Below are 23,068 nucleotides of genomic sequence, written 5' to 3'. Positions count from 1 at the left end.
GCATTTATTTGTAAGATTATGACAAGATTTAATGTCTTTTTTAAATTTTTCATCACAGCTAAGAAGTTTTGTTTGTGTTTTTATTTCTTTCCTTTTTTTTTTTTTGACCTATACTGTGGTGTTCTTAGGTACAACGTGCAGAACATTCTGTTTTTAGTGCCTGTATCTTAATTTGCTTTCATCTTCTCCTAACCGAGTTCTTATGCTATCCTGATCATAAATATTGTCCAGGATGCCTGTTTCAATATAGCAATAGCAGCCATCAGAAGTTATGATTTATATGTCCTTGGGAAGGACTTATAAATCTACATTTTTAAGAAGTCTTTTAGCTAATTTCAGGGAAAGCTACCCATTACAAACACCTTTGAATAGTTAGGATTTGGTTCACCAAAGGGCACTTTCCGAGTGTGGTGATCAGTGATATAACTATTCTTCCTGTCTCACAATTGCCTTAGTGAAGAGAGCCTCCCGTATAAAATATAGAATGGTCTTCTAAATAGTCACATATAAGGTGAATGTGAAATTTAGCATATATAGTGTTAGAAGAGGATGTTTGGGTGAATATTTTATCTAATCAGTTCTTTTGTATGGCTAAATTACATTAGAAAAATGTGTGAAGTTAGACATTATCATCTGTGCTCCTTCTGATTGCAGAGTGACTTTTTTGTTGTTGTTTGGTCTGGACTCCCAATGGCCTGGGTGATATTCACACAATTAAGGAGAGAAATCTATGGTGCACAGTCTACTCACTCAAATGCCAATCTCTTCTGAAAATGTCCTCATGGATGTACCCATAAGATTCTCTCAAACTATCAACATGATAGCATGCTCCCAATCAACTGAAACAGGAAATTAACCACCAGAAAGGAAGTCATTTAAAATTTGTGTGTGCTAAAGCCACCAGGACAACAGTGTTCATCGCAGCACAATTTGTCATAGCTAAAATATGGAACCAACACAGATGCCCCTCGTAGACGAATGGGTCAGGAAAATGTGGTACATATACACAATGGAATTTTATGCCTCTATCAGAAAGAATGACATTGCCCCATTCGTAAGGAAATGGAAGAACTTGGAAAAAATTATACTAAGTAAAGTGAGCCATACCCAAAGAAACATGGACTCTATGGTCTCCCTCATAGGGAATAATTAGCACAGGTTTAGGCTAGTCACAGCAGAGGATCACTAGAGCCTAATAGCTATACCCTTATGGACACATATGATGATGCTAAGTGAAATGAACGCCATGTTACGGAAATGACTGTTTTATCACCATAACATGCCATCTGAAACCGTAGCTTCTATTATTGATGATCCTCTTGTATCCCCTTCCTGTGGTTGTACCTGCACTATCTCTGTATCTTATCTGAGTACATTGGAAACAGTGTATACTTGTATTAACTAGGAAAGTGAAAGGGAATACCAAAATCGAGAGACACAGGATAAAAAGACAAAGGACTACAAAAGCAATACTTGCAAAACTGTTTGGTGTAAATTAACCGAAGAACTCATGGGGGGAGTGGGAAAGGGGGAGGAGGGAATGAGGGAGGAGGTAACAAACAGTACAAGAAATGTATCCAATGCCTAACGTATGAAACTGTAACCTCTCTGTACATCAGCTTGACAGTAAAAGTTAAAAAAAGAAAACTTTTGTGTGTGTGTGTGTGTGTGTGTGTGTGTGTGTGAAGTTCAGTTATTATCATGTATGAACAGTCCTTTGTTAAACATAAATCGCAATATGTTTGCAAAGTTTAACTATCACTGATGTTCCTTGTCACAATGCAGGCAATTTGAGACAATTACATTCTATGAAGTATTTCAATCATTGACAAGTCAGGGTTTCTTCCAGCAATGTTTCATGTGGTCTTTAAACATGTGCCCCTCTCCCACTTTTCTTGCATTTGACAAACCAGATCACTTTGAATTCCTCTGCCCTGTCTTATGTTTCAGCAATGTCTTCAGAGAACTCCCTCCCCTGTTCTTCTCTGTGGTTCTTCTGGAGCCTATATTTTGTTCCTGTATCATTTCCTCATGTAGACTTTACACATTCAGAGCCAGATAGCTTCTCTAATTTCAGCCCAAGTCAGTTGGGCAATTTTCTCCAAAAATTCATCACTAGAATTGTGTCCTGGAATCAGACCTGGTTTTGCTTACTCTGTTGGTTGCCTTGACCTCTGTTTCACTTCCAGCACTTGACTTGTAATTACCATTTAGAAGCACTAGGAAACATTCTTCTGCATATTTTTCAGATGACTCATATCATACACTATGACAATTCACTATTTAGAGCATCTCTATTGTGGATATACGCTGAATGATGTTAGCTGTTGGGCTCATTGGCTTATCTTCTGATTCATAGAAGAATCATTAAACCTGCACTGCAGAAACTTGATCATCTTTTTTTTCACTATTGTTTCCTTTAAGGGAAAACAAACATTAAAGCAATCCTAAGGAAAGAAAGTGTGCCAACGTCCTTTTTCTAAGTTTTTGTTTTGTTTCCCTCCTTTGGGTTAAGATTTAGATTCCCGGGCTGGGGAGATAGCCTAGTGGCAAGAGTGCCTGCCTCAGATACATGAGGCCCTAGGTTCGATTCCCCAGCACCACATATACAGAAAAAACGGCCAGAAGCGGCGCTGTGGCTCAAGTGGCGGAGTGCTAGCCTTGAGCGGGAAGAAGCCAGGGACAGTGCTCAGGCCCTGAGTCGAAGGCCCAGGACTGGCCAAAAAAAAAAAAGAAGATTTAGATTCCCCAGGCATTTGACTAAGTTGCATTTATTATCCTCTGGAGATAAATAGGAAACTAGGAAAGGATAAACATGCAATCGATATAAGGCAATTTGGGGGCCTAAAAACTAGCATGAAACTATATTTATCAGGAGAAGGCTGCTATTTAATTTGCAGGCACAGATGTTTGTATTTATCTTGGTACCGAGTTGTTGTTGTCTTTCCTGACTCCCTCCTTTTCTCCTTGCTAAAATTTTAGAGTCATAATTCTGAGAAAGGTGATAGGTCACTTGTCTTGTTCAATAGAGGTACAGGTGTGTGTGGGGGGGGCATGAGTTTTGACTCCAGTGCCTAATATTGGTATATAGCTTATATTAAATACACTTGGAAGAAAGTGTAGGGTTTTACTTCATAGCCATCAGATACATTAAATCCTATGAGTCTTGGTAAATTATTAAGCAATTATTGATTTTGTTGTGGCAAACATCAAGATGTATTGACTTTCACCCTAGTCAATAATTTCCAAAGGCATAATAAATCTTGATGTTTATTGAAACACACATTTTGATCTTGGAGTGTGTACATGTGCATATATTTCCATACTCAGATATGTATTTTTCACTCCTCCTTTTGAACATCATTATGAAAGACTATTTCCCACTAAAGATCCTATTCATGGTTTGAAAAGGATTCATTATTTGTTCATCAGTTTTTCTTTTGTTTTCTTTTTATTCGTTATTTCCTTGCTTGATAATTGGAAGAGATACCAAGGCTTTGGAAGGAATTATTTGCCATTAAGAAACTAGCTGGGCATTTGTTTTTCTCAAAGAGCTTGTGATTAGTTGCAAGGTGAATATTGCTTCCTCTCTCCATTTATGCCAGGTTTCAATGGAATAACAAGAAAGTTGAAGAATTTCACTGTTTAATCTCTTCAAGAATGCCTTATTCAAGACCAATGCAAAATTAGGAACCACATCTGAGAATCCATCTAATTGTCCCCAATATTTTTTTCAATTATGTGGTACATATAAACAGAAAAGGTAAGTTCTATGTAGACAGAGTTAATAAGCAATTAGCGGACACATTTTAATGAGTCTGACACAAAAACTGAAAGCTATTATCTATTTTAGCAGCTTAACATTTTACTAACTTGTACCAACAAGAGTTTATTGTTAGTTTTCTCTTGGAATATTCAAATTATTTCTTGGTGTCAATTAGTACACCAGTGACCATTATTTGAACCTCTGTTGGATGTCTGGTTCTCTGATTTCCTCTTCAGTTGTAGACTGTTCAGTTGTAGACTCAGTTTGCCTGATTTACTATTGTCCTTCAGTTCTTATCTATGTTCCATATTTTTCTTTTTTTGGGTAGCAGAGTTTGAACTCAGAGCCTTGTGTCGCGCCTTGTTACCTCCTGTGTAGTCCCCTTTCACCCTCGAGCGTAAGCCACCCGTCCCACAGATGGCAAAGCTGGAGTGAGGGCTATGTGCAAGCCTTGGCGTGTGTGGCCGCGAGACGTTTCCCCCCCTCCCCCCCCACTCGCTAAGAATAAGGAGGAAGGACATGCGGGCTGTCTCGGGGTAAGCTTCTGGAACTTCCACCAGATTTACTCAGGGGTGGGGTTTATATAACAGTAATGGCGGCAGGAAGGGGAGGGACTAACTGCATACTAGCGCTTGGCTGATAAGCTGCCCATCATAGTGATGTCACAGAACTTCCTCTAGAGGCGGAGATTACGGCCCATAGAACTGCCCTCTTGGGCTCTGCACATGTGCTCTGAGACAGGAGGCGGGGCTGGATTGCTACCTCTTCCTGGGAGGTTCCAGACCTGGGGAGAAGGTAGGAGTGGCTAGCAGCCAAGCAGCCCCAGGGTGGGAGAAGGGGCTTGCCTCTTATAGGTATAGCCAGACCCCTACAGCCTTGTGCTTGCTTGGTTGGTACTCTACCCCTTCAGCTATTCCTCCAGGCCCAGATTTCTGCTTGTTGTTTTTGGAGATGGAGCCTCAGCCGACTTTTCTGTCTGGACTCACTTTGAATTGCAATTCTCTGGATTTCAGCCTCTGCCTCTTAGTTACTTCAGATTCTAGGCATGAGTCATTGGTGCCTCCTGGCACCAAGTTAACTTGTCTGAGATTGTGGAAATTATCTACTCTATGACTAGCAGGGCAATGGAGGTAGTACTCATTTAATCAGCCTGTTTCTTCCTTCTTACTAGAAATGCACATTTCATTTAGAAAGAGGATAGCTTGTTACCATGTGGAATTTAGAATAGACAAAATTGCCATCTTGTGTATGTGTGTGTGTGCATGCACCCTCTGTGTGTGTTTCTTTGAGGCTAATTAGTTAGCAATCATGCCTTATGAAGTAATTTGGTAGGGTTGCAGTTCTCTAGGGGAATTGCAAGTCAGTTACGATTGAGCAGCAAGTCCCCTACCTCGTTCCCAGAGGACAGAGTGGTCAAGAAGATAGTCAGATATTGCAAACGTGCCATGAAGGATTTCTTTTTTTCATGAAGATCAGTGCTTCCAAGGGTCCCATGGAGTGGCAGGGGGAAAATGCTAGGAAGAAAAAAATTGGTGTGGATAGCAAAACCGAAGTCACTGAAAGCTGTTGAATGGTAGAAGGCTCGGGAAATGAGGGTGGGAATAGTGAGAGTAAGCCTGGGTCAATCTGGCTATCGTACTGTACATACATGTGTGAAACATCACAACAAACCCCCTTTGAGCTAGTACCATCACTTAAAAAATGAATGACAGCCTGGTGCTGGTGATTTACACCTGTAATCCCAGCTACTCAGGATTTGATGATCATTGTTTTTAAGCTCGCCTGAGCAACAACTCAAAAAAAAAAAAAAAAAAGCTGAAAGTGAGGCTGTGGTTAAAGTGGTAGAGTGCTAGCCTTGAGCAAAAGAATCTCAAGGACAGTGCCCAGGCCCTGAGTTCAAGCCCCAGGACTGGCACAAAATAAAATTAATGAAAAGAAATAAAAAAAAATGACAATCAGGTGAAACAGGTCCTATCTGTGGTTGGAGTACTAGTAGAAATATGAGAAAAAAACCAACATGGTGAGGGTGAGTAAATACATAAAGTAAACATTTTTCTGGACATGTGTGGAAAATGGAATAATGGAACTTGTTGAGGCAGGTTTGGAAAGTGGGGAGGGCAGATAAGGGAGAGTGACAGAGAGGGTGAGTCTGGAACATTCTGTGCATATATGGACATGTCAAAATGAAACCTCTTTGTAGAACTAAGTGTTGCCAATAAAACAGGGAAGAAAAAGGTAGAAAACTGATGTAACAGAGGCAGAATGACAATAACCTATATACTTGGGGGAATGTGACCTTCAAGTGCTTTGCACTGTGTTGAATGCCAATGTGGAGAAAGTAACAGTTTCTGCCCTGTTGGTGGGTATACAAAAGCTAAGCTAAGAACGTTTAAAAAATGAGACTTTTGTGTTCAAGTTGTTTTTTTGTCATGGTACTGTGGACCAGTGTGGTTCCTTATAAAATGCCTCAACATGATTTCCAAGAAATCATGGGAAAGAAAGAAAAGTTATTTTGAAGTTAAATACACAAATTTTCATGAAGCTTACACAATCAAACTAGCCCTTCTACTTTTGAAATCTAATATAAAGGGGAATTATGTTTAAAGCACTTCAGTTGGAGGTATTGTTCCTGGAGAATACAGGAATAGTTGGGAAATCGTAAATAATTTTATTATTTCTTTTTCGCATTATGTATAAAAACTTTGGGTTATAAAACCTATCTGTACAAAGGCTACTTTTTTCCCCCTAAATGTGCACAGGGATCAGGAAGAGAGATGTGACAATGTGAAGCTAGCTTTCCTGCAAGGGGTCAGTAGAGGCCGTTTATTGATCTCATCTGACTGGAATGTTCTAGGATGTGGGAGTTTTGTGAAAGATGCAAAGCAGGTCTTTCACATGTCTTGCTCACAGTTGATGAAATGTCACATGCTACAGTTACATCTTCTCCCTAGCTGCCATATGTTTTGGCTTCTTATTTCTGAATTATAGCTACAAGTTATCCTCTATTCTAAGTTTAGAAAGAATTCATCCATGTTTTGACTTTTTGTTAGCATTTGAATTCTAAATTCTCTTGGAATGTTTCTTTGAATATGCTGTGATGGATAAATCTAAAAGTTGCAGGTTTTCAGATGACTATTTAGTTATTCCAATATTATCTATTAAAATCTCTCTTTACCACCATCAATTCAAGTATTATCATTACCAATTTGTAAATTCTCACAAAAATGGAGATCTATTTCTAGAACTTATTTTTTGTAAGTGTTTTATATTTATTCCAGTATCTAATTATTGAAGTTTGATAAGGCTTTCTTATTTAAAAATTTTCCTACATGTTTTATTAGGCAATATGCATATATGAATTAAAAACTTATGTTTTTCCACATGAATATTAAAATTAGCTTGTCAAATCCTAGCCAGACTTCTTTTATAGTATTCTTATTGAGATCATTAAATTTATGAATTAGCTTAGGGAAAAATGGCATCTTTACTGTGATAAGATTTTTTATTTAACACTTAGTATGTCTTTTCACTTATTGAATTCTTCATGTCACATCTTTATTCTGTTATTCTTATTAGATTTATTCCTACATCTTTTATCCTTTACAGAATTATTACTTTTCTGAGTACTGTTCATATATATATATGAAAACTATTGCTTTCTGTAAATTTTATGAGTATACATAACTACTTAGAAATTATTTATTTGCTACCATATGATAGGCCACTGCATTAACAGTGAGCTTACAGGGATGAAATAGTCCAAGGTCAGCTTTTGAAATGAACTTATGGACAGAATAGATGAAAACAAAGACTGTTATACAATTACTAGTTGTAATAAAGGCTTTGAAAATAATTTAGTGTTACTTCATTATGAACAATGGAAAATAATTACTTAACTGCATTTTATCTACCCCAATTGTACAGTCCTTAGAAATTTATTTCATGCCTTAATTATCTCTAGATTTCCAAGTTCAGAACAACGTCTAGGAGACAGAAGCGCCAATTATTTACTGAGCTGAACATAACTGATCTCATGAACATTCTCTGAACATGGAATCGAATAGTCTCTGTTGTTAAGACCAAGACTATTTCAAATCCATAGGAGTCAGTGTTCATGGAATCCATAATTTACAATAAATTTCAAATGAAATTAATTAATCATTTTTTTTTACATTAAAATTTTTATTGAGGCAGGGTCTTGCTGTGAAACCTAGGCTGGCCTGGAACTTCCAGCTTCAGTCTCTGAATGTTGGGATTTCATATATGCACTACCACACCTGATCGTATGGTTTCTATGATGAGGTTATCATAAATGGGCCTAAGGATTTGCTTGGAAAATGACCCCCATTGTTACTGCAGTGTCCTCGTGTGTCTCAAGACTATGAGTGCAATGGGCTTCTAGTCCTTAGCATTAATATGATGGAGATAGGTTAGCTGAAATGAATGTTCCCTTTGTAAAAGCTTGAAGTGACAATATTCAGCTTAGATTATTGAGCCTCGTTGGAGGTAAGTGTTCTTCTAGTGCTAGGTGTTAAGATTTACACCTTTAATAACAGAAGGAAAGCCAGAGAATGTTGTAATAGAGACACTTCTATTTATGTGCATAAGCTTCTCATTGCTTTATTTTCTATTTCCAAATGCTAATGAAAGGTAAGCAAAGAAGAGTTTTTGTTGCATTTATATGTATTAATAGGCAGTGTTGCTCCGGAGAGAATTTAGATCATCTTCCAGAAATATACATAATACCGCAGAGTTATAAACAAAGATGAGAATAAGTGGGATTCAATAACAAAATTAGAGGCGAATAACAGATTTACTATGAGTAGGTCCAAGTTTTGGCTCTCTTATCTATTAGAAAACATGCTGAGCATTAATTTGACTTAGAGTACAATTAAGATTTTTAAAAAATGTCTAACAATAGCATTATGCATTCAATGCATCGGCATATCCAATGCATTCTTGGTTATAGGTGACATTTTAAGGCTTTTAAATGAAATAATTCAATCCTTGCAACAACCAGCTAGGATGAGAACAAATACTAGTCTATTTAATAGAACAACTATTACTAAGAAATGTGTTAAGAAGGAAAAAGTGTTAAGAAATGCGTTAAGAAGGAAAATGATTCAGAGGTTCTTATCAAGAGGAGCCTCAGCAATATAATGAAGGGCATTCATCTACACAGTGGATTCAATTAGAGTGATCCTACAAGGCAAAACAACTCTGATGTGAAGCTGGCTGGCTTGGTATTTAGTTCAGGGGTAAATTTTAGAGTATGTGGAAGAGTCCATTTTAGGAATTTTTTTCTTTTTTTAATGTTACATCTTCCAATTTAAGCAATACCTGGTGATTTGGAGATGGTTTTAGGCTTGGGATTAAAAACCTGACCTAGGTTGCTCTTGATCCATAAGCATAATTAGCAACCTTGTTTATCCTACTGAGAACCATTCCAGGTAAATGAAAAAAGGTGTCATACTCAGGTTATGCTATGGAAACAATTTTCAGAATCACATGACTTTGTTGGGAAAAAATGACATCTCAAATGCATGGATTTGAAGCACATGGATAGTTGGTAAGTGCCAAAATTTAGTGATTGTGCCATACAAAGGTAAAGCTCTTTTGTTCTGATTTCACTTGAAATCTCTGTTCTATTACAGTCTCTTATAGACATCTGGTATCCAGAAACCATGTCCTCAGGATCCAAGATTTTCCTTCAAATAGTTCACTCTTGGCTAAAGGAAGCAGTGTGGAGGTGGTGATGAAGGAGAGAGATGGAAAGGGGGAGGGACTTCCTTTCAACAGTCACTTCCCATTTCTCTTTTGATCACTCTCTATGTCTCACAGTCTAGTCATACCTGTTAAGTGTAAGTGACAGAGATTAAAGAGCAGAGAAAGAATCCATTCTGTTACACCAAAGGGACCTCGACACTCGCTCTTCCTTAGATTGCTTTTCCTTTCCTTTCATTTAATAAACATGTTAGCAGCTTTTCATCAGCCAGTCAACAGTAGACTTTATGTACCTAGAATCACACACCCTATGGAACCTGTCCTTCAGAGTTTCTTGATGAGCACCATGACCCATGAAGTGATAGAAACAGAGTGCAAAGTGGAAATAAAAGGAAAAGTGAACACATAGATGTTCTAGAGCATGACGGAATGGAATACTCTGGCCTTTCACAGGACATGAAGAGATAAGTTGACCTTCTCAGAGTTGTAAGATGTTATGGTGTGGATCTGAAGACCAAAGACCATGTGCTTGATTGACTGTGGGCAGGGCCATTGGGAGATGGTGCACTTTGAGGAGGTGGGCCTGGTTGGAGGATGTAGGTGATTGGAAGTATATCCTTGAAGGAGATATCTTGTCATGAGTGTCTCCTGATCTCTCTCTCTCTCTCTCTCTCTCTCTCTCTCTCTCTCTCTCTCTCTCTCTCTCTCTCTCTGTTTCTCTCTGCTTTCAGCAATGGAGAGATGAGCAACTCTGTAGAGGTTAAGGATCTCATCACATTATGTCCAGAGTCTCTCTCCTAACCTTTGACAATTTCTCTTCTACTTCACAACACAAATCTTGACCCTTCTTTTCTCTACTCCGTCCTAATTTCTCTCCCTCTGGTATCAGCACACAGGGTAGGGATAAAGATTCCTTCTGGGACTTGGGGCTGCAGGATGCATGTCTGTGTAGCTGGTACCCTAAATTGGGACTAGGCTCTGATCGTTGTTTTCTATAGAAACTTTATATAGCTTGCAAAAATACTATATTGCTCTCTGTTGAGGATGTGGTACATGATTTATGATGTAGATACAATTTTATAGTACTAGCTAATATAATATTAGCATTAACATGTTAAGTCTTAGATGAACTGTTGATCTAAATGACTGTTGAGACTAATCCAGTCTCTATGATTATATGCTCTCATTTTTAGAAAGAGTGATTTAAAATGAGTTTATGGGATATATCTTTAAGAGAAGAATTTTCTGTAATGTGGCAAACTGTAAATTCTTCTTTCTCAAAAATTTCACCTGTAAGTTATTTTTTTCATAATGATTCCCTAATCCCAAACCTCTGCTTTTTTGATTAAAACAGTTTTTAAACCTTATTCCTTAATTCATGAGGTTAAATAAATATATCCCCAGCAGAGTAAAATGTACTTCCTCGTGGGTGCTTGGGAACATTTTATTAATTTGCTTTTAAGTGATTACAATGATGTCCATTAAAGTGTTTAACTGATTCGTTAACCCCTATGAGAAATGTTTGCTAAGTTTTTTATCACTTTGTAAATAATCCACAACATCATAATGAATATGCAGCTAGAATTAATCTTAAACAGAAATCCTTCTTGACACACAAAGAGGAATATGAGAATGTCTTGCAGCATTTTATCAAGAGCTATATTTCTCTGAAGGCAGTTTACATTTGCATTCAATTACTCTTGTGCTCTCTGCCATACATTTGATTCTTAAAAAAATATCCAACTTGTATGCCACTTGGGCATGATAATACGGTATAGGATTTGGCTTACAAAAGTCATTAAAATCATTCCCTGCTTCCTGTCAGAAAAATCAGAATTTATCTTGCAATTTCATCTACTTTAGGAATGAGTTTCAAAGATCTCCTTTGGTAACTAATTTTAATATCTAACAGCACTTTCTGTCAGGACTTTCATTTCTTATAAACAATGGAATTGAAGTGCCTCTTGTCACTTTTTTTCTTTTTTAAACTTCAAGGGACAAGCTAGACAATTGTTAAAATCCTTCACAATGAGTTTACAGTTGAATCTTTTATTAAATTCATCAAATTGTTTGCTTTTTCTTCTTTTTCTTTTGAAGTGCTTTCTTTAAAATGATCCTTTGTCACTTCTTCCAGTTTTTCAGCCAGGGTTACATGTATTGTCCCCCACCTGTAGGAGAGATGCTATCCAGACAGAACTCTGTAGAATCTGACAGCAGGCATTTTAAAAACAAGAGTCCTGTTGGAGAAGTTGGCTGTGGAGAGAAACCATTCATACAGAATACTAAAAAAAAATAACCTGTGATTAAAAGGAGGTCTACAATTTGCCCAGGGAAGAGACAAGTAAAGTGATAAGGGCTAAACATATTTCAAGATTAATATTATTCATCAGAAAGATAGGAAAGTAGACTTTGTATGAAAACAAAAGCCATTCTAACGCCCTAAGAACAAATTGTGTGGCAGCAAACTGCACACGGCCAATAGATTAATGACCCATCTCTTGGATGAGCTAAGGGGAAAGACAGGTGCAAGAGGCTCCCAAGAAACTTATAATGAGCTGAATTTATGGTGCTGTGCAAGGCTGAGGACATTTATTAGTAAATAACAGGGATGGTGTGGTAATGACCTGATCACTGGTTTATAATCAATCAGAGTTTGGTCTCTGTGTACAATCCTCCTGGGGGATTGTTAGAAAGAGAAAACAACGAAGAGCAGCCACTGACTCATTGGGGGGCCATCACTGACTTACGGGGGACAGATATTCTTTATTTACACAGAGATGTTGGGGTTATTAGGAAAGACTCCAGATCTTTCTCTTGTGCTCTCATTTCTGAAAAGAACATATGCATGAACACACCCTCATTTCATTGCAAATATTTGGGAATAGTTTACAAGATGGCATATTATTCTTTTATCAGGGGTTTTGATGATGATAATAAATACCATCAAATACCTAATACAAGCAATCTACTTATGAACAGAATGTATTTACAAGATATGTGCATGAGGTTCATTGTATGCATTAAGGTCTTAGCCTCAGATACTATGAGTAGGTCTGTGGTATTATTTGTATTTAAAAAATTTAAAACATAGCCTCAAATTTTAACTTATTTTTAATTGTTATTATTATTAAGGTAATATAGGAAGAGGGTTATGAGACCTTTTACATGTGAATTAATTGCTTGGTTTTTGTATTAAGTTAAAGATGCATTGAGCTACTTTGTGTTCAGCAAAGAGCAGATTGGGCAGAGTAAACACTATTTTCTTTGCTCGGTCTCATTTCATTCATTGTACTTTGAATGGAGGCAAACTGGCTTATTGTCTTTAGTGTTGGAACCCTGATGCTTTATATTCAATATGTAATGTAGTACATGCAATAAAGTAGTATTAAAATCCTTTGATAAACTCAGTAGTTTTGATCAATGTCTCCTTATTGGTAGAACTGCCTTCCTACAGGGCTTGCACAATGCTATCTTCTCTGTGCTTAGAGGAAGGAGAGTAAATATTTGTGTTATGAAAGCTGATGTAGGGTCAGGTGTCAGTAGCTAATGCTTGTTATGCTAGATATTTGGGAGGCTGAGAATAGGAGGATTGAGGGTTGAGGCCAGCCCTGACAAAACATTGTGAGACCTCTTTCTCAATCCATGTCTGGATAGAGTAGTGTATGCTTATCATCCAAAGCTATAAAGAGGGATAAAACCAGGATGGTTGGGGTACAAGACTATCCCAGGAAAATAAATCCTTAGTCTCCACAGAGGAAAGCTAGATCTGTGTCCCCACCTGTAAGAGCAGTGATGACAAGTAGCCCCCAAATAGGCGGATCAGTGTTCAGTCACATGCTTAAGTGGCAAGCAAGACTTTATCTTCAAAATGCAGAACAGGACTTGAGGGATGGGTCAGTGTTATCACATCAGCCCAGCAGGTATGAAGTCTCGAGTTCAAACCTCAGTACTCCCCAAAACAGCTAATTCAGAGGGATTAGCTGTGTATGAAAGTATAACTTAGCCAGAGTTCCACGTATCACCATAGCTAAACTTGATTAACCACGACCCACTGTGATGACAGACAAAGCTTTTAAGTTTCTTTCTTATTTTAAACTTTAGGGATTTTTGTAAGTCCCTACTGATAGTAGTTCATAGTATTTTCCTCATTTATTATTATTATTATTGGTGTTATGTTATTTGGCACTTTTCTTCCTTCCTACACTTAAGTGCCAGCTGCCATGATGTAAGTTATAAATGGCAGATGAATTTCACTTAGGTGAAATCAATTGCTTTCAAGATTGATTAAAGGTGAAGAATGACTGTTTCCTACCAAGTTTTTCACCAGGAATAAAGATGGAACCATAGACACTGAAGACTAGCCTGAATTAATAGCAAAGGCTGGGGCTAGCATGTGTTTGTCTTTATTTAGCTCCATGCAAGATGGGGGTTGGCATATCTGCATGTATATCTGCTGCATTCGTTCATATTAATTGCACAAATGATCTTAATGTTATATTTCTAAACATTCCAATAGCATCCTTTCAACAAGTTCACCCATCTCTCTCTTTTTTTTTTTTGCCTGTCTTATGGCTTGAACTCGGCTTGAGCACTGTCCCTGGCTTCTTTTTGCTCAAGGCTAGCACTCTGCCACTTGAGCCACAGCGCCACTTTGGCTTTTTTTGTTTATGTTTATGTGGTATTGAGAAATTGAATCCAGGGCTTCATGTATACCAGGCGAGCATTCTACTACTAGGCTATATTCACAGCCCCTTCCTCCTATTTCCTCTTACTCATTCCCCTTCCCCTTCTAATCATTTTTATGGGTTTCATTATTCTATATGCATGTAAAGTACTTTGGTCATATTCTTTCCCCTCAGAATCCTGTCCTTTTGCTCCCCCATCTGCCTTGGTTTCTCTTGTAAACACTCTCACATGCACATTCATGTTATATTTCCCCTTTCTTATTTTAAAGTTGAGATTCTGCATATGAGAAAAACACCAAGATATTTGTATTTCTGAATCATGTTTTGCTTAACATGATGACTCCAGGCTCATTCATGTTCCTATAAATGACATCATTTAATTCTTCTTGATAGCCGAACAAAGCTTCATAGAGTATACAGTATTCAGGCCATGTTTCTTTGTTCATTCCTCAGTGGATGGGCAGGTAGTCTGGTGCTGCTACAATCATGGCTGTGTTGATATCCCCACTGGATTCTGGCTTACATTCTCTACTGCATACTAACGTAACATTTCCTTGTATGACTGCCTAGGAGAGCTGTAGCAGAGTCACATGGAAGTTCTTTAGCTCTAGTTTTTGAGAATCCTCCACATTGATTTCCATAGGGGTTGCATTAATTTGCCTTTTTTTTTTTTGGCATGCACATCCTCATTCATTCTTTCCAGCATGAGGAAGCACACAGCATTATATGAAGTAATGCATTTGTGAACTAGATCTGATTGTTTCGTACAGTATATTTAATGCCAAACATCACATTGTACTGACACAAACACACAATGTTATTTGTCAGTCCAAAAATAAAAGTAAAACGATTTTAAGAGGCCTATAGTCTGCAGACGCAGACGGGAAGGACAGAGACAGGTTCTGTCCTGACACGCGCCACATGGCCGCCTTGTTGCACTGGAGATAATGGTGTATGCTTGTGAATGAGATTTTCAGTGAAATGCATTGTTATATACTTTGGAAATGAAAAACAAGCTGCTTTGACCAACAGCACAGCAAGGTGACTGTAATTCATAGTGTTCGGTTGTATTTTCAAAGACTAGAGTGAATGCCAGGAGTCCCCAGGTTTTTAATTGCTGTTTAGTTGTTTCAAGGGGCTGCTGTCTGTTATGATATTGTAGGCATCAAGAGAGCATTGGGAGAAGAGAAGGGAGAGCGGAAAAACCCTCTTGTGAGGCTCTTCTCTCATCAAGGAAGAAGACCTCTCTAAATCTACTGCCCTCTACCCCCACCCTGTCCCAGTGGCTACATGGTATGACTTGGCCCTGGTCTCCTGTAAACTGCAACACGACGTGTGAAAGCAAATGAGGGAAGCAGTTCGTTTGCTGTGTACTCAGATTTGATCAGCCCACACGGGTCAATAGCCAGGTTGTTCCCATTTATGCAATGGTTTGCCAGAACAGAGACGGCACAAAATGGAACTGATAGGTGTGTGGTTAGAAATGCACTTCCAACATGGTGAATTTGGCTCTTTTCCCGGGCGAGTGATACACAGCGTGGGGCTCTCCTGGGAAGTTGGGTGGTGGCAGAGCAGAGCTGACCAGCTGCTTAGGGCTGGTCAGGTGGGCGTTCACAGGGAACGGAACACTCTCTGTAGTGGACGGAGGCCCTGAGGCCGATGATGGCTCCACTTCCGATCTCCCAGTCTTGGATGGCGTGGAGGCGATGCATTCTATGAGGTGCATGGTAACCATGGGAGGCGATGCATTCTATGAGGTGCATGGTAACCATGTCGCATTTTAACTGGCTTTTCATCCCATTCTCACTTTCTGTAAGAAAATTACATCAGATACCCATTACTTGTGTATTGGTGGATGATTCTGTCCAACCATGGGATAATGGACGTGTTCCGAGCATGCTTAAGGTAGGTTAGGCTAAAGCCTAACCTTTTGCACATTACCTCTGTTAAATGCACTTTTTTAGGGTGGGAGGAATGTTTTTATTAGATCCTGGGTTACATTCCTTTTGACATGAACTTAAGTTTAGATCCTCGAATATATTACAGAGGTAAACATGGCAGGCAGTCTTTTCTTGGTCTTTATCCTTAAATTCTTTACTTTTTTTTTTTTTTGCTGGTCCTGTGACTTGAACTCAGAGCCTGGGTGCTGTCCTTGAGCTTCTTTGTGCTCAAGGATAGTGCTCTGCCACTTGAGCCACAGTGCCACTTCTGGCCTTTTCTGAGTAGTTTATTGGAGATGAGAGTCTCATGGACTTTCCTACCTAGGCTGGCTTGGAACAATGATCCTCAGATCTCAGCCTCCTGAGTTGCTAGGATTACAGGCATGAGCCACCCGTGTCTGACTTTTTTATTTATTTATTTATTTTTATTTTTAAAAATTTATTTTAGTTTATTTTTTTGTCAGTTGTGGGGCTTGATTTTAGGAACTTAGGGCCTGGGCACTCTCTCTGAGCTATTTGCTTTACCACTTGAGCCATTGTGCCACTTCTGGCTTTTTCTGTTTATGTTGTGCTGAGGAATTGAACCCAGAGCTTCATGCATGCTAGGCAAGCACTTTACCACTAAGCCACTTCTCATCCCCAACATAGGAATGTTGAGGGAACAGAGTTCAGTCCATAACATTCAGTCTGAGCAAGAACAGGGAGAGATTCTTGCTATCTGTCTCTGGTTCTCAGAAGAATTTCCAGGAGAGAGTTAGCTTGTCATGCCAGCATTTTTCCTATCCCTGCTTCCTTTTTGTGAACCTCAAGTTTTGAGGACTGGAAGGTGAAGCTAACAATAAAAAAATAAGATATGCTATGCTGAATAGTACAGAAAGTATACAACCTTTACCCCCACAAACATCTTCCTGCTGTATTCTAGTGTTAGCTGGGTCATTTCTGCCTTTACGTGCTAAAGTTGATGTTATGAACAGCACAGTACAACATTTTATACAACCAGAAAAACAAAAAACCCTTGATCTTGTGAATGTTCATCCTGAAAAAGGCGGGGGTTGGGGTGGAAACAGCTGGAACCAAAATAAAATTAAAATTTGTAAGACTTAAGCCGTTATCTATAGATAAGTATTAATTCTATTCCACCCTCAAGTACAGTATTTGGGGGGATTTTAATTTGTCTGAAGGACTGTAGGATGGGTACACTGATGAAAGAAATCTAGATCCTCTAGATTGGATAATTGTCAGGGGCTGGTTTTCCGTGAATGAGCGGATGTCACTGTACTACCGGCAGAGGCCACTGGGTGGCAGCCGACCACGAGCGCCTTGTTCTCCCTGGCAGAGAGAGGCTGGAGACCCCTGCCAGGGGGAGAGGCACATATTTTTATTCAACTTCACCCAGCAGGGCTTACTCCTCCTTGTTTTGGGTGGAAGTTCTGAAAATGTTTGTTTTGTGGTGCAGCCCTTATTGGCTCTGGGAGGCCAACTTTTATAATGTTTTATTCTGGCTCAGTGGGAATCTCTGTTGGTTTGAAATTTTCTTCTTCTTTCCTTTCCCACTCCGGTTTTATTCAAACATAGACTGGCACATTGAGAATGAAGAGCTGGTGTTATGTTTCCCGTGAAAAGTTTTCTACAATAACAGACGTTCTAAGACACACACACACACACACACAGAGAGAGAGAGAGAGAGAGAGAGAGAGAGAGAGAGAGAGAGAGAGAGAGAGAGAGAGACAGACAGAGGCAGACAGACAGACAGAGACACACACACAGAGAGACAGACAAACACAGAGAGAATACCTTTTTTCTGCCACTATGGATTTATTCATTATTATTTATACTTGGACTGTTGTTAGCAGGGTGAAAATTCTCTCAATTTGTGTCAGTGGTATGATCCCTCCCTCCCTCCCTCCCTCCCTCCCTCCCTCCCTCCCTTCCTCCCTTCCTTCCTTCCTTTCCTTCTTTCTTGTTTTTGAATGGGAGTAGAATTTTTTTCCATTAAATTCTGTTTCAAACCAATATCTCCTAATAAGCTATTCTTTAAAAATTTTCATTTGTAACCTAGTAACCTAGTAACACCCACAAACATCTTCTAATTTTTCAAACTAGCTTCTAAATTTTCAAACATACATTTTTTTCTGTTCTTTAGAAATGAAAATCAGCTTTGGTTTGAAGAGGAAAGGTAGGCTGGGGATAGTTTCTTCATTACTAGAATTATTATTTTTGTTTCAAATGGTTGCATAAACAAGTTACTGTAAGGTCTTCCTTGGGAGGGCTCCCTGCAGATGTACCATCACCTGGTTAAGTCTCCACCCAGTCACCCAGGTAACTAGCAGACCTGGAGGCAGTTACCTCCCCCTTCCCTGGGGGTGGGGGTGGCTCTTCTCTCTGGCCATGCATCACCTTGGCCACGGGCCAGCAGTTCAGTAATAAACTTTCTCTCCTGCCTGAATACCATGTGGTATTGAAAACCTAACAATTGGACATGTTCATTTAGTGAGATGGGCCACAGTGATATTCCATCAGACCTAGAGATAAGAGTTTGGGTTTACACAGTGGGGGTTATAAGTATGCTTAAGTTAACCTGCATCCAAGATGAAGTGTAGGAAGTAAGTATTCATGCATTGTTTGCCTGGTCAAGAAAAACTCCACCCATCTCATTCAAGTGGAAGAATGCAAATGTGGCCAAAATCTAACCGTTTTGCCCCTTCTTCTTTGAGTTGTTCTTTACAATGTTCTCTTGGCATTATGAGTTTATGTTTTGTTGTTTTCTATATGAAACTTAGGACTGTGGTCTTTCATCCATCAACATTTCTGAAAACAGGAATGTTGTTGAGTTTATCTTTACACTTCTGGCTTGGTTTCTGAGATGAATCTTCAGAGTCAGTTGTGTGAGCTATGTGAAAGGAACTTGGCCTTGATGAGACAACTGTCCTAATTAACTACACCCAGAGAAATCATTATCTCAGCCCACAGAGTAGGCTCCCTTTGCCCTCCTCTGAAGGACCTGGCAGATGGCGGGGTGTGGGATGACTCGGGACAATTTTCTTTGGAGCATCAAAGAGAATGTGTGTTGGAAGGAGAAAGTTGGCTTTGGTTTGTTTATCTCTGAACTTCCCAGGTGCTGGCCTTCAAGGGTCACTGGGAAAGATGGCAGGGAGGGGCGCTGTGTGTCTTTGATTACCTAGTTGACTATTTGATGCTCTGTAGAGGAAATGAATGTTTTTCTTAGGTTCTGTTCCCCGGCCTCCTCAGTACAGGCCTCCATCTCCCAGGCCTCCTGTCCCTTTCTTCTTCTTTTGTGTGGTTCTGGATCTACTCACGTTTCACTGTAGTTGTTTCATGAGACACAGAGAAAGATCCTTTGCAGGATGCCAAGTCTGATCCTTTGGACATCAGGATCGTTATCCACCCTCATCAGCTTTCCAGTGAAAATTTTAAAACAACATCAGCGCGTGAACAAAACAAAACATCAAAATGTGTATGTTGACAATCCTTTGAGCCTGTCTGATATTTGTACACTACACACCTTTATCAATAGGTGGGTAACACAGATGCCATAAACTAGTGTGCTTTTCCGGCAGGAGTTTGGTAGTTTTGAAACTAAATAAAATCAAATAGCTTTAATAATCTTCTGGAATAAATGGATTTCCTTTCTCCTTGGCAAGTGGCTACGTGTGCCACTGCCTAAATATGAAACGGACGTGCAGCAGGTCATTGTGTTGGCAAACCCTTTCTTAAATTGACATATAAGAAGGAAAATGGAGCTTCAAAGCTAGACTAATGAGGATGACCTAGTTGGGAAAAATGCTAAAGTATCTCCCGTGAAAAACCCTTTTAATTCTCACCAGCGATAAGACGAGTCATTTGGACTTGTGAGCACTTCCAATTAGCAAGTGAGAGACTCTGATTAAAAAAATGGGGCCCACTGCATAGCAGAGTGTGCTTTGGCTTTTTATTTTGATAAGTAGTTTTAAGTATTTATTATAATAATCCACAGTCTGTGGACTAATGGTCTGCAGGATGTCTTTTAACTGTGATAAAGTCTTGAGAAAATGAGGCCTCATTCTAAGCACTTGTAGTTAAATCTCGATTGGGATGTAAAATGAGGCCACTTTTTTTTGGATCAAAATGATTATGTTTTCTGATTAATGAAGTGAGAAATAGATCATTTTACTCTATAGAAATTACAATACCCCGTATAGTACACTACACACAAAAGGCATTAATTGCTATTAATGGCCTTAATGTGTATCCTAAAGCATCCTATGTAATTGTTTTCTTCAGCTGCCTTTCTGAGTTATTCAATTTTTTTTTCTCATTATGGAAGAACAACACCCCAGATTTTATGGTAAGGTCTTTTCATGTCAGAACTAGAGTTGAATTTCCAATGCTGTTTTTTTTTTTCTTTTCCTCCTGCCTTGTTTGGAGATGTTGCTCACGCATCCACGATTTACTTCCTCTTTGTTTCTTTCTTTCTTCATAGCTCACAACTAGCTGAATGTAAAATTTGTTGGCACAACTGGCTGAAATGGTCATAGTTCCCCTCCCCGCCCTGCACAGACATGCTTGTTTCAGCCAGATTTATTTAATCCATCAACTTGACATTGTAGAAGATGGTGACAGGTGCCAAAGAAGTCCTCAGCGGATGGTGATAATCTGCTAATGACCTTCTTAATTAGGAGAGCCAAGCACAGACAAATCTCTAGGTCCCGATGTATCTGCTTGGACTGTACTGGTGCCACTGTAATTGATGTTTTTAGTTCCTGGTCTAAAGCAATGGGAAAGTTAAACTAGCTCTGCCTCTTGGAAGTTTGCTTCAACTATGTGATGTGTTGTAGATGCAGCAACTTCCTAAGTGACATTTTTCTATTCTCCTTAATGATTAATTTCTTGGGTCCCTGTCTTGTCCCATGGGCTCCATGACTTAGGAGAGTTCATTTTGTCAATGGATCGATTAGAAGGGCTGCTGGGCATAGTTGATACTGGTTTTAGGCACAGCTGAGTCTTTGAATTCAAACTACCCTCTTTGCTTCAGGTTTTCTAGGTCCTGAATGTGCGCTCTCTCTCTCTCTCTCTCTCTCTCTCTCTCTCTCTCTCTCTCTCTCTCTCTCTCTCTCTCTCTTTCTCTCTCTTTCTGTCTTTCTTTTTGGTCAGTCATGGGGTTTGAACTCTGGGCCTGGGCACTATCCCTGAGCTGTTTTTCTCAAGGCTAGTGCTCTACCACTTTGATCCATAGTGCCACTTGCGGTTTTCTGGTGGTTCATTGAAGATAAGTCTTATGGACATTCCTGCAAGGACTGGTTTTGAACTGTGCTCATTGGATCTCGGCCTCTTGAGTAGCTAGGATTACCGGTGTGAACCACCAACTTCTGGGCCTACATACTATTTGATGTGGCTTCTGGAACAATTTCTCCTATCTACTGAGGCTGTTCATTTTCCTAGATCTTCATCTTTGAAGACCCTAGTGAAGATAATGTAACCCTTTATGAAGTCTTGAGGCAACCGGGGTGAGACCCACATCTATCCACACATGCACACAGATTTGCCCGTGGCATTACACCAAACACAGCCATAATCCCCTCGCCAGCTTCTTGCCAGGCTCCTACCTTGTTCTGCAGCTATTTTTGAGTTCTAAAGAAATTGGATCTGAGAGATATAGCCTTTGGTGCTGGCTAGGTCCCTCTTCCCCACACCCTGTCCCTGGTCCTCCCTAGTAAATGGGGCCACACCACACACAAACACACATGATCTCTCTGGGATCTCACTCCTTAAATCCCACACGGAGTTCACCCTTGACCTGTTCTCCTGTCCAGCTGGGGATTTGACCTTCCTGAGCTGAGGACTTTCTAATCTGAAAGTCCAGCCATACTATATTCGAAAACTCCAAAGGCAAATCACTGACAATGGCTAGTAGGAACAGCTTTCTTCTTTTAGATCCATGTGATGGTGACACTTTCATGTGGTTAGTTTTCAAAGAGGCAGGTGGGTGGTTTAATGGACTTGCATTGACAGGCTTGTAAAGGAAAATGTCACTCGTTCAGGTTGACTTTGGAACTTACCTTCAGCAGGGCAGGTCTTGTGATTGGAGGGCAGTTTCTTGCTGCTTTTTGGGGGATTCACTGTGCCTTTAGACCTCAGCTAGCCAGAAATGAGAAAGACATTTTAGCCAGGCAATGGAGCCTGACAAGTCCTCACTTTGACTCATAAGAACAGGACTGTCATTAGTTGAGGCCACCAGGCACAGGATAAATCCATTCTGTACTAATGCTTACAGGAGTGTGCCTTTGTGTTTAATGTGTGTCTAGACAGCAAGGTTTATAAAAAAAAGTGGATTAAAGAAAGGAATACATATGATACCTAATATTATCAGATTTTAAGTGGCTCCTCATTACGGATTGCTGAGCACATACACTTTTCTGAAGTAGAGTGTGTAAACCTCTGGGCAGGAAAGAACTTCAAATTATTATTTTTATTCTAATTTGCATGAAGACGAGATTCTAAGGCCATGCTTTGATCATTTTAACATGCAAATGGTCAGCTAGGATAGAGCTGTTCTAGATCTAGAATATATGTACTTAATTACAACAGCTGGGGGGCACTGAATTTATTTTCCTTATGAGTTCAATGGACCAGAGTCTCTCACTCTTCCAACCCCTCCTTTCAAGGCTTGCATTTGAGAGTAGCATATTGTCTGCCTTGGAATCTTTCAAAAGGATTTATTGCAATAAAATGAAATGTCAAATCTCTTTTCTGTTTCTTTAGGTCATTCAGAGATGAGGAGACTCACCCTCCTCTCTTTGTTTGTGCCCAGGGCCATTTTGGAAATTTATAACTTCATTGGAGCATTGTATAGAATTACCAGTATAGGAAAAGAACAGTGGGTAGCTGACAGAAGCATATGAGCTGCATATATATGTCCTATCATGTACCAAATGAGGTTGTGGTCCTTACATAAG

This window comes from Perognathus longimembris, chromosome 5 (genome assembly GCF_023159225.1).
Source record: "Perognathus longimembris pacificus isolate PPM17 chromosome 5, ASM2315922v1, whole genome shotgun sequence".
Classification (NCBI taxonomy): Eukaryota; Metazoa; Chordata; class Mammalia; order Rodentia; family Heteromyidae; genus Perognathus; species Perognathus longimembris.
The sequence above is the reverse complement of the archived record's forward strand: the minus strand, read 5'-3'. Positions refer to the sequence as shown.